This window comes from Cydia strobilella, chromosome Z, assembly GCF_947568885.1.
Source record: "Cydia strobilella chromosome Z, ilCydStro3.1, whole genome shotgun sequence".
Taxonomy (NCBI): domain Eukaryota; kingdom Metazoa; phylum Arthropoda; class Insecta; order Lepidoptera; family Tortricidae; genus Cydia; species Cydia strobilella.
The window spans coordinates 22,606,784-22,619,947 of record NC_086068.1 but is presented as its reverse complement, the minus strand read 5'-3'; the positions used below and the strand labels follow the sequence as shown (position 1 = coordinate 22,619,947).

Here is a 13,164-nt window from a genome sequence, read left to right as displayed (position 1 = left end):
AATGGGATGCGGTTGCCTCCTTTTGCGAAACAGTAATGAAGCTAAAGGAGGAAGCGGAGCGAGTGCGTAAAGACAACATTAACGCACACCCGCTACGGCGCAGGCGAAGGGGAAGAAGGCGGTTACAATACATTAACCGCCTTCTTCCCCAGTAAAGTCACGGATTGGGGACCCGCCGGGGGAGCATCGTGATAGAATACTCGTGACCTCACAATGCTCCTCAATAACGGCAGAGAGGGTAACGCCGCAGGGGAAGTTAGTGGGTATTCTCCTCCCCTCCCTCTGAGTAACAGAGGGAGCACCGGAGGAGCGAGTCCCACATACCACCCCATCCCCAACGGGCCTTCGCAGCTCGGGGGTGAGATACGTAAATGTATTTACCCCTGCGAGAAAAAAAAAAGGTTTATCCGGTTCGGTGCCACAACATCTAAGAGCAAGAAGACCTCAATACGAACCCATCATCGTATTGGTGCTTGGAACGTCCGTGGTCTGCTAATGGCGGGTAAGCTGACCATCGTAGAGAAGGAAATGGAATCGCATAATATCTCCATACTAGGCGTCAGTGAAACTCACATGCGTGGTAATGGCCACTTCACCACTGCGGCAGGAAACACAATGTACTTCTCGGGCTGTGAAGATTCGAGTAGGAATGGAGTCGGAATCATATTGCCGCCGCACATGAATAAGTATGTCCTCGGTTATAACCCGGTGTCTGATAGAATCTTGACAATAAAGCTGAACACCAAACCGTGTGTGCTCAATATTGTACAAATATACGCACCGACGGCCGTAGCTCAAGATGACGTAATTGAAGGCTTTTATGGGAAACTGGAGGAAACGTTGAATTCAATTCCTGGTCGGGAAATTAAATTGATCCTTGGTGATTGGAATGTCAAAGTCGGTAGTACACTTGCTGATGATCATATCAGGAGCACAGTTGGGAAATTTGGACTTGGCACAAGGAATGAACGGGGTGAAAAACTGATTGAGTTTTGCATAGACAGAAATCTCAGTATTATGAACACGTACTTCCAACATCATCCAAGACGTTTGTACACATGGAGATATCCAGGCGATAGGCACAGAAATCAAATCGACTACGTCATTCTAGATACCCGCTGGAGATCCTCTGTTTCCAATGTAAAGACCTTTCCCGGCGCAGAGTGTGGCTCTGACCATAATTTACTCGTTTCCAATTTCTCGCTGCGCTTAAAGGCGCCTAGACGTCAACCACCGAAACCCAGAAGTTTGGATCTGTGGCGACAATTCTTAGTATTTTTATAAAGAATATAAATGTAATAACATTCAAATACCGTTGCGGTTTCGCGCGATGCGAGCGCGGCGTACAGGTACTTGTCTTATCGCTCGGTTAGTTCCGCCGTAGATCGACGGCCCGATCGCGCATTCGTGCGCGCTCGGAAATTCCTGCCAGTTGCCAGTCGGCAATTTACTACTCTCGAGGCTGGACGCATGTGCTCGCGCCGCTCGAGCTAACGGTTATTGCTTACGCGCCGACTCGCTTGCATTATATTCGGTTTGCTTACGCGCCGAATACGCTTATAATTTTATTTGTTATGTACTCTTTCTTTATGTGCTACTTCTATCTTCTGTGTTTCCTCTGACTCTTCCTTCAACTATACTGTGCTGTGCTTTATACACTTCTTTTCTTTGTGCTTGTGACTCTTGTGTGCCGTTATTTGACAATATAATAATTAATGTGGAACTAGCTGTTTCACTTATCTCGTTAGGCTAGTTCACCACAGATCCTTCTGAACAACCAATATTCCGTGAGGCGTTGGAGGCGAAGCTGAAGGATTGTCCTACGCATAAACACGCCAACGCTGACATACAGTGGAAACACCTGAAGGGTCATAATGATGCGCTGGGCTGAAGGGTCAAATCTCCGATCATTCGTGGGAGCTCATTCAGCGTAGGAAAGACTTAAAAACTAGGGGTCTGCAAGATCGTGCAGTAATGGCTGAATACTCCGAGCTTGGCAGAGCTATCCAGGCCAGTTGTCGTCACGACAGGAACAACTACATTGAGGGGATCTGCAGCGACATTAAGAGACATTCGAACAAGCTACAAACTGCAGACCTCTTTAAGAAAGTTAGAGCCCTTTCCAAGCAGTTTAAAGCTAACGAGCTAGCTACACGAGCTCTACTCTACAGCATTGCCGAGAGATGGCGTGCCTACTGTGAGCAGTTGTACACAGATGCCCATTCAACGCCTGGAACTATCCCGGACTGGCAGGAGCTAGAGTTGGAACCCATGATCCTTCGCTCTTAAATATCCACTGCTCTACAGTGTCTCAAGAAGAAGAAGGCGCCAGGAAGCGACCAAATAACAGCAGTTGCTTAGAGCTATGGGGGATTTGGGTGTAGCGACACTTCAAGATTTGTTCACATGTCTGGCAATTCGGTGATTGGCCGCAGGACTGGTCAGAACCTTGTCCCTCATCTCTCATGCCAGCAAAGTCTTGCTCCATATTATTAACAATCGCATTCGCTACTACCTGGATTAGCAAATTCCGCAAGAGCAAGCGGGTTTTGTGAAGGGCAAGGGCACTCGGGAGCAAATTCTCAATGTCAGGCAACTCGTTGAAAACTTGCGCTATGCCGATGACACTACTCTTCTAGCAGCAAATGAGTCGGAAATGGCTGCACTTCTAAACCGAATGGAGCGGATTAGCGAGGAGATGGGACTTTCCGTAAACAGGTCCAAAATCAAGGTCATGGTGGTCGACAGAACTGGGAAGTTGGAACTCACTGGTACGTTGGGCCTCGAGACAGTGGACAATTTTGTTTACCTAGGCTCCAACATCAGCAACAATGGTTCGTGTGAGAAGGAAGTGCGCAGGAGAATTGGCATGGCGAAGAGCGCCATGTCTCAGCTTGGAAGTATCTGGAAAGATCGCAGCATTTCCGTAAAAACCAAAACCAAACTGGTACGGACTCTAGTCTTCTCGATCTTTTCGTATGGCGCTGAGACGTGGACATTGAAGGCTGCTGACCGCAAACGCATCGACGCCTTTGGGATGTGGTGCTGGAGAAAGATGCTCCGTATCCCCTGGACAGCATTCCGGACTAACGTCTCCATATTGCGAGAACTCAGAATCTCGTCGCGGCTGTCATCCGAATGTCTACGCAGAGTCCTTGAATACTTCGGTCACATTGCAAGAAAAGATGGTGGCAACCTCGAAAAGCTTTTTGTGACCGGCAAAGTGGAAGGGAAAAGGCCTGGAAGGGGACGCAGTCCAATACGTTGGTCTGACCAGATCCGCACCGCTCTTGACTCCACAGTTCACATGGCTCTCCACACCGCCAAAGACAGAAGCAGATGGAGAAAGATCGTAAGAGAGAAAGTATGTATGTATGTATGTATAAACTCTTTATTGTACAAAGACATAGAATACAAATATGGCACAGAAATAGGCAGTACAAAGGCGAACTTATCCCTTTAAGGGATTTCTTCCAGTTAACCTTTGAGTAGATGAGAATTGATGAAGAACGGCAGACAAATATAGCACTGCGTACAATAGACTAGAGGAAAGCTAATAAATTTATAAAAGAGGGCGAAAATAAATAAAATAAGTTAAAAATTTGAAGTAACAGTATAACAAATATATATAATACCTACGTTTTATATAATAAATATACATCCATAGTCACAAACAGTTAATTCTGGTCCGATAGCCACAGTTTCCTTAACTGCCCCTTAAGCGATGCAACGGACCGCGATTTCCTTAAGGAGGGAGACAACTCATTCCAAAGCTGAACCGCTCGTACCGCAAAAGATTTACCATACGCACTAGATTTGTGATGAGGTGTTGCCAGTGCAAGATTTGCACTCGATCGAAGGCGATGGCCACTACCATCTGCCATAAATTTGAATTTTTGTGAGAGATAGACAGGAGAAGAAGGAATAAAAAGAACATTAAAAAGAAGAGAAAGAATATGCAGATTCCTGCGACGGCGGATGGGAAGCCATTTAAGTTGAGTACGAAATAGGGAAACATGATCGTATTTCCTTAGACCGAATACAAATCTTATGCACATATTCTGCAGACGTTCAAGCTTGTCAAGCAGTTCCTGTCTCAGATCGAGAAACGCAATATCGGCGTAATCGAGAAGCGGAAGTAGAAGAGACTGAGCCAACATGATTTTCGTCGGAAGCGGGAGGAAATTCTGCAGGCGCCTCAGGGAATGGAGAGAAGCAAAAATCTTTCGGCTGATTTCAGAGACATGAGGATTCCATGAGAGCGTCTGGTCCATAGTAATACCAAGGTTCTTGACAGTAGAAGAGAAAGGAATGGGAGTTCCGTCGAACATAATATCTGGCAAGACCTGGTAAGACATCTTGGAGATGGAGTAAGGACTACCAATGATTATCGCCTGCGACTTTGTGGTGTTAATTTTCAGCCCGAAGGATGATGCCCACACACGGATTGATTCCAAGTCGGAGTTAATTTGGCTGACAAGAGAACTGATGTCATCAAGGTTGGACGCTGAATAGAGCTGTAAATCGTCTGCATAAAGGTGGTATGACGAATGCAATTGATACATTGAAAGTGATACAAAAGCGAGGTCACGACCCTCAATACTGAGGAATACGACGCAAGGAGGGATCCGGTTAACCCTGGGTTAGCGGGATGGTGCAAGTGGCGCTAAGCGGCTTACTATTTGCGCCGTGTCTAACACTTACCCCGTTTAAAAGTGGGTGCTGAGCTGAGAGCAGTAAGGCAATGTTGGCGTAAATCCTTCCATGGCATTATTCAGAGCAGCGAGGGTTCACACTTTACCCAATGCTCATGCTGCGCTGCGGCAGTTAGCCGAGCTTAGCGGCATGTTGCCGACATGGTGCAGCGCGGACCTGCTGCACAGTGAGTCAATTACCATTTTACGTTAAAAGCGTTACTGGCACATGCTGGCACTAAATAGTTCGAAATTTAGATTTTGAAGTATAACATAATGAAACTTGAATAAATTATGTCTACAATAGTTCATAAATCAAATATGTATGTATTACTGTTATTACTCGAGAATCTAGATACATACGGGCATTAGAAAATGGGGTGATCCAGTGTCAACCATCTTACCCTACCTAAGTATTTGAACTTAACTAAGTGCCGGAGGCTACGTAGCTATAGTGAGGGCCAGCGGTGGCCTGCACACTTACTCGTAGACGTAAGTAGGTAAAGATAGGTAGGTATATTAACCTGTCGAGGGCGGTGAACCGGTGGTCCATCATCGTCGGTGTATGTCCAACAGGTGAACGTTCGGTTTAAATAAAAATAACATCCTGTAACACTTTCAGTGCCAAGCGCCCCATTTCCAATACAAAATGAACCCACCTAGCAGGTTCTTGACAGTGAATTTGTTAAAAACCGATATAAACCCTTATTAGTGTTAGCGGTACGCCAAAAATCGCTGCAAATTGTGTTAAAAGCATTAAAATCGGTACGATTGATCTTTAGGTCATTTGAATCAATTTGACCCGTAGCACCAAAAAAAATGGGAGGAGTTATGACGTCATCTTTTTTTGTTCAGAAACCTATTGTGCATGGTATCAAATGAATGGGCTGTTTTCCAGGGAGGAAAAAAGAGGACTACGTCTGTATAGAGAAGTGATCGTCCCCTTTCCTGTAGAATAATATAATTGTATTTTGTTTAACATGTATTGTATTATATTAATACACAATATTTGGTTTTAATTGCGGATAAAATATTTTTGGAATGAGAGAAGTAGGTATGCATTTAGAGATTTTAGGGTGAAGAAACCTCATGCTAACTAGAGTTTGAAACGTTACAGTTACGTGAACTACTCCAACATAGCTGCGAGGACCTTAAGAAAGTCCCTGAAGTCGAGCCTAAAGGAAGACGCAGCCAAGCGCGATGCGTCCATAATTAGAATCTTCTTCTGGGATGACGGGAATATATTAAGTAAGTACGATGTTTGTAATTCCTTAGTAATCATATTTCGTCAGGTGACAACCAAAACTCATTAATTTAAAAAAAACAACCTTGTTCTGGTTCACTACGGTTTTATCATTATTAATTAAAACAAAGATCAACCTTGTCCTGGTTCACTACGGTTTTATCATTATTAATTAAAACAAAGATCAACCTTGTTCTGGTTCACTACGGTTTTATCATTATTAATTAAAACAAAGATCAACCTTGTTCTGGTTCACTACGGTTTTATCATTATTAATTAAAACAAAGATCAACCTTGTTCTGGTTCACTACGGTTTTATTATTATTAATTAGTGAGTTTTGGTTGTCACCTGACGATGTGTTGCTTGTCGAAATAGTGCAGAAAATAGTAAATATAATATGTACCTACCTTTTTACATCAATTCTTCGTAACCGATGTTGCCAACTTGACCCTTTCCGTTCCGTCCGTTCATTTGTGTGTCGGCGGGTTGCATCTTATGACTCCTTTGGCGACTAGGATACCTACTTAATTACATTAGAAGGATCTATCATTATTAATGGGATTATTTTGTATATTATAAAGTCGTCTAGAATCCAGTCAATAGATAACATGACAGATATATTTCTTTTGTTATAGCCGAAGGAGAGAAACCGAAGGCTGCCGCAGAAAAACCAAAAACCTAAGGCTTCACAAGGACTAACACAACTGCCCATCGATTCTTGGCTGCTCCCATATGGTAAGCCCTCGCAACAGGCAGCGGTTCTACTAAAGCGTATCCAGGCGGTACTTGGAGAGGTTGACATCAAGAAGCCCATGTTCGTTTAGCCGCGATTGTTCGACTTTTGCTTGTACAGTCTCCGCTCCGCCCATAATAGCCTTTTTACCCGGGAATAAATAACTAAGACCCTCGAATGCACCAAATTGAAGTAGTTTTATGTGTAAATGGACTTATAGATTGGCTTTCTAGCGAAAACGACACCAAAGGTGAAAAATTCATAATTATCTAGAGGAAAGTTCATCTGTCCCACCCGTCACAAGCTATGAGAAGCTTTTTTATTATTTTTTTACAAATTGCATAAGTTATTTTTTTTATTTATTGATATTATTATTTTTTCCTTTATTTATTTTGAGTCTTAGGTAAGGGTTTTATAACATGCATATAAAAGTAAAATACAAAAACACTTACAAAACATTACAAAAAATATATAAATACATTATAAAAAACCTAACCTAGGGTGCCGCCGGCAGCGGGGTAGGGCCCAAGCTGTCGGTGGTCAGGGCCGCAGAGAGAGGAACCGCGGACTATCCGCGCCGTGTCCAAGATCACCGCCTTCTGCATCTGACCCTTGATCCAACCACCTAGCGAGAGTCTCTCAAGGTGTTGGTCGAGACTCTTCGCTATGAGACCGTTCGCTGAAACGACTATCGGGACAATGATCGTCGAATCAACATCCCACATGGCGGTTATCTCGTGAGCCAAGTCTAGGTACTTACTGGACTTGTCCTTCTCGGCTTTCACGAGATTCTCATCATGGGGGATGGTGATATCGACGAGCACGGCCCGGCGCTGCGATCGATCTATTATCACAATGTCAGGCTTATTGGCTACAATAGTCCTGTCAGTGATGATAGATCGATCCCAATAGAGCGTGGCACGACCATTCTCGAGAACTGGCACAGGTAAATACTTGTAGTACGGTACTTCGCGGTCCACAAGGCCGTATAGAAGAGCAAGCTGCTGGTGAATAATCCTGGCTACGAGATTATGTCTGTGCAAGTACTCGCCGTTAGCAAGATGAGAACAACCGGAAATGATATGCCTGGGTGACTCTCCGGGACGGCGGCATGCCCGACAAATGTCGACCGTACCGTCCTTCAGGATATATTTCCGATAGTTGTTCGTCATCATAACTTCGTCCGCAATTGCACAGGCAAAACCCTCGGTTTCTCCAAAGAGCTCCCCGAATCGTAACCAGTTCACCGACGCAAGCAGGTCTACATCGGGTCCCATGAGGGCCTTGTAGAACCGCCCGTGTAGCACCTTACTCTCCCATACCGCCCTGCGGCCCGCAGTACTTTGTACCACAGGTTTGTGCCAGTTCTCGTTTGCCAAGGAGAGCGGCGTGAAGTTCCTGTCCACTGCCACCACATCACGATGCATCCCACACTCGTTGTTAAAGAAATAATTCCTGAGATTGCACACCTCGCGATTGTGGAGATCTTTGGCGTTAAGGAAGCCTCGACCTCCACACTTCCGTGGGATGTACAATCTCATAACTGACGAGCGTGGGTGTAGCATACGGTGTGTAGTGAGCATTAGACGGACCCTCCGATCCAGGGCGTCCAGCTCGGTCTGAGTTCACCTTAGTATGCCAAAGGAGTATATGAGTAAGGGCATTACCCAGGCGTTGAAGGCGCGCACTTTGTTGCCTCCTGACAAAAGACTGTTAAGGACTTTTGTGAGCCGACTGAAAAAGCGCTCCTTCACCGACCGTCTAATACCCTCGCCCTCAATACCTAACGACTGTGACATACCAAGGTATATAGGTATAGGTTTCTGATTCAGAGATAGATCTGAAAGACGTTGTCTCAGAAAGTTGTAAATTTGTTGAATTTACAACCTCCCCCAGCTGTACATGCATCACATGCACACTTATCGACACCAAACTCCATTCTGATGGCGGTACTGAAAACTTCTGTTGTTTTCAATAGCACCATCAAGTCTTGGTTATTTGGCGCAAATAGCTTGAGGTCATCCATGTACAGAAGGTGAGCAATGACTTCACCCTCTCTCCGAAGCCGGCAACCTGACCCTGAATCCTTCAGCAGGGTGCTGAGAGGATTCAGAGCTAGGCAGAACCACAGGGGACTCAGACTGTCACCCTGAAATATTCCTCGCTCGATCCTTATAGAGTCCTGCGGGCCAGGGCGGTCATCTCCACCTCCTGGTTGACGAAGGACTGTGATCCACTGCCTCATACACGCACTTAGGGAGGATATTAAAGCTGCATCAAGTTTATACAGCTCTAATACCCTTCTCAGCCATGAGTGAGACACCGAATCATAGGCCTTCTTATAGTCAATCCAGGCGGCCGAGAGGGCCCCCCCTGTTCCGCCGAACTTGCTGGCATATGGTCATGTCTATGAGGAGGAGCTCTTTAGTACCACGGGACCCAACCCTACATCCATTTTGAGCGGAGGCCAAAATGTTGTTAGCGACAATGTGCGCGTTAATTTTTGCTCTCAAAATGGATGTAAGGAGCTTGTAGAGTGTAGGCAAGCACGTTATGGGTCTGTAGTTCTTCGCTTCCGTGGTACTACCGGACTTGTGGAGCAGGAAGGTTACACCAGTTGTTAGGGAAGGTGGGAGGGAACCGAGCTCTAGGGCTTGTTGGAACTGCGTTGCCAACCGTTCGTGCGAGCATCGAAACCATTTTAGCCAGGAGCTGTGCAATCCGTCCGGTCCAGGACTTTTCCAGTTCTGGGTCGTACGGACAGCACAACTTACGTCATCGGGGCTGATGGTGACTGCCCCCATAGGTTCGATGTTCTCGCACTCACGTTCGACAACGTTTATCCAATCGCCCTCCGTGTGTTCAACGGGCACCAACCAAATGTTACGCCAGAAATCAGTCATGGCAGTAACATCCGGCAGCCGCACCTCGGACACACGAGGATCGGTTTCCTCCCACCTTCGGTATACCTTCCTTTGGTCACTTTGAAAAAGACGATTCTGCTGGAATCGATCCACACGCTCTCTGTAGCGGCGAATACGGTTTGCCCATGCATAGACTTTCTGCTTTAGAAAGTCGATGCGCTCTGTGACATTGGCCATGTAGTCGCGGGGCCTGACATCCGTCCCCGCGAACGCCTGGTTCACAAAGCGCATTACTCGGGGGCGATTGTTGCCCCCCCTGAAGCAGATCAGCTTTGCAATGAGAGTCCTAAACGAGCTGATACGTCGCTCGATCCGCGCTTGCCATGCAGGGACACCTCCGGCGGTCCTAGGTGCACGTTCAGCGTCCGGAAACTTGACTCGAGCAACACGGCACGCCGCGATGGCTCCGCAGTACATGATCGAGTGCGTATCTTCTAAATCTTTACTAGTCCGTAAATGTGGCTCTAGTAAAGCGTTTAGGGCTCCCACTAGCGCTAGATTGCGTCTATTCATAGGCAGACGTGGTAATCGTGGCCTAGTTGGTTGTGGCACGATACTGCGTAATCGCCTCTTCCAAAGTCCTCCTCAATTGCTCATTAGCAGAAGTACTCACACTCGCACAGTCCCCATCGTCGGTATTGAAATCAACCCGCGGCACCCCCGGTGCCAGGTCGGGTGCGGGCACCGGATCCGGCGACGTGGCGGGCAGATCTCGCACCGAAGTAGAGTCCGCGCGAGCAGAGAGAGCCTCCTGGCGAAGCTGATCAAGTGTCGCGTCATCCAACCGCTTTAACCGTTGAATGACGCGCACCTGATCCGATAGTCGCTGCTCCGATACGGTGATGGTAGGTTCAAGAGCCTGAAACAGAGGCAGTATCCTTGAACGATACGCGGACAGTCGGGTTCCCCCCACTGTAGCCCCATAGTAGGCGCGCATGACGTTCTCATTCATCGATTGAGTCCATCGCATGCGACGCACTACACCACCGGCAGCGGGAGCCGTGGGCGGGGCAGGATGTCCCGCAGGCCCCAAGCGTGCCGGCAGCGGTGGCCGCCCTCGTCGCGCAGGTGGGAAATTTTTTTTTCAATGGTGACGTATAAAATGATAATTAGGGTTTATGATTGTATAGTATTTAATACGAATATTGTAGTTATTAGGAAGGAATAAATCAAAGTGTAGGTAAAAAAGGAGTAAAAATGTCCCACCCGTCACTTTGGAATGACCCTTTAGTGAATTTCCTCGGTAAGTAATTGGCCTCGTGTAAATACTGTAATAGTTTCAATGAACAGCAGTGTTCCTTTTTTCCCAGTGCGAAGCAACACACACAAGTCGCATCTGTGGGAGCGGTACTCAGAAGTGAAGCCTTGGGCAGTTGGGCTAGTCTTTCTGTATCACATTAAAATAATATCATATTTGAGGGGTAATGTTAATCTATGACATATGTATATATATCATGAATAATACACATTGATTCTCAAGTTACTTCGTGTTTTTGTTATAACGTGATACAGAACATTTACCTATGGTTGTAAGGTTGTAACCCAGCGAATAATATCCATATTTCCCTGTCCACAATTTCCTCAATCATAAAAATTAGTGGAAAAGTGACAATTGGGTAGGTAAAGTTTTTTGAAGATAGGCAAATTATATTTTTATCCGATAGTATTCGTCATAACGATCACGGAAATGCAGCTCTTTCATTTTTATTTCGTATTATTTATTAAATATATTTTTTTAAGTGACCGAGATGACGTTTGTGAAATTTAATAGCAGATCAGGCACTGCAATGCCTGTGCACGTGATTTAATTGATGAGATAGAAAAAAAAACGATGTCAAGTCAACTGTCAGTGTCACTTAGCTGTCATTGCCGAAAAATAACCTCAGAAATCTCAGAATAATAACTAAAATCTGATGCGATTTAGTGTTATCATATGGTTATCATTGAGATTTTCGACGACCTCAGCACGAGCCACGGACTTCTGATTCCCCACGACATCTGCGAGTATTTGGACAAAGATTAAATCTACTTTCGACAACTTGGCACTGCATATTGGACGTTTTCTTGCCTTCACGACGACCCGACCCTTGCGCAGACCCTGGACTGAGTTTTGCAAGAAGGATGAGCGAGTTTATGCGAGCAGATTGTACAAACTTGCCCCACATGGACCTAGTTATGATTTTAAATTATTATCATAACAGTGATAAGCACAGCAATGCCGCCGAAATTAGAGGAGCGAAGGCCCTCCTGTACGTATCAGTGAAATACATACATTAAACATTTTGTTATTTATATTTTACCTGCAATGTTTAGTCTACATATAGACCTTAAACCTTAACTTCATTCATTTTTTATTGTTTTAGGGCATCAAGGAACGGATATGTGGAAAATAATGTAGGCTATGTCGAAATAAAAAGAAGCAACACAGAATGTATTCTTCGGGCTGAAGTTGTAACGGAGACCAAATTAAGAAAAAAAAATTATATTGTGACCGTTCACTTAGACAAAAATAATAATAATGTCAATGATGCATCATGTGATAGTGAGGATTGCCCTGCATCAGCTGGTAAATAAAGTCTTATAATAAGTGCCCAAAGGCACACAGAATCGGTTATCGAGACACCCCAAGACAGGCCGAGAACGAGTGTGTACAGCCCACATTAAGGTTTTGTGTAACCCGTGCGAAGCCGGGGCGCTATAAATGTTTATTTAAATGCCTGAATCTTAGAATGTTTTTTTTTTTCAAACTTCAAATCATTGTAGTGTAGTGATACCTAAATCTCAAATTAGGGGAGAGCGGGTCACAGTGAATTACTTTTTCAGACGGTCAATAAAGTGAATATTAAGTACTATAATAACCTACGTTTTATTCTTGTTCTTCATTTCTACAAAATATTTAGATTTGTATTAAAATGGCCCTTGTTTGACGCAGGTATGTACCTTACCGTTCGAGAAATGGGCCCCGGGTATTTGTGTGTTGAGCAATCGTTATTTGCATTGTTTTTCAAGTAGGCATATTACCAATGCGCTTATGAGCGTCAAATAAAGCTACACCGGCTCTAACCCTACACCTCTAAACTGCCTGCCTAAACTAAACTGGAGGAAGGTATCCCAATATGGGACTTGCAAAGAAACTCGGCGGGACACATCTTTTCAAAACATTACTTCTTACAATTAACATGCATTCATTTTAATTGACAGACAGACGGACATGGCGAAACCATAAGGGTTATTAGTTGGCTACGGAATCCTTAATAAGGTCAAATTGATAACCTTCTCCTTTTTTGGAAATATGTTATTTACTATAGCTTCTATTGTATGGTTAAAGGTCGAAAATAATTGCCGTGACATTCAGCTAAACATTAAAAGCACTATATATAACACACCAACCCGAAGAAAATATTAACTATCAAACAAGACCAAATCCAAATGATCATTCAAAATCATCATTTAAAAGTCAATTCCACCAGCTAACCTAAGGAAACAACTCAAAATTTGCATCTGATTACTTTGCCCCACATGTGGATAAAATACAACTTTCTCATCAGTTTTTTAATAAACAAGAGAGA

At 44.7% G+C, this 13,164-nt stretch overlaps 1 protein-coding gene and 1 pseudogene across 1 annotated transcript in view; one reads left to right on the top strand and one right to left on the bottom strand.

The window, feature by feature from the left end:
* The first annotated feature begins 213 nt into the window (after window positions 1–213).
* LOC134753710 (uncharacterized) lies at window positions 214–4,142 on the top strand (annotated as a pseudogene).
* Window positions 4,143–4,322: 180 nt separating this feature from the next.
* The window catches only part of LOC134754305 (proton-coupled amino acid transporter-like protein CG1139), a 522,474-nt gene continuing 513,632 nt past the window's right edge, over window positions 4,323–13,164 (bottom strand). The window contains exon 7 of the transcript XR_010128883.1: window positions 4,323–4,336. The gene's annotated coding sequence lies outside the window, so the exon portion shown is untranslated. The remainder of the gene's footprint in view (window positions 4,337–13,164) is intronic.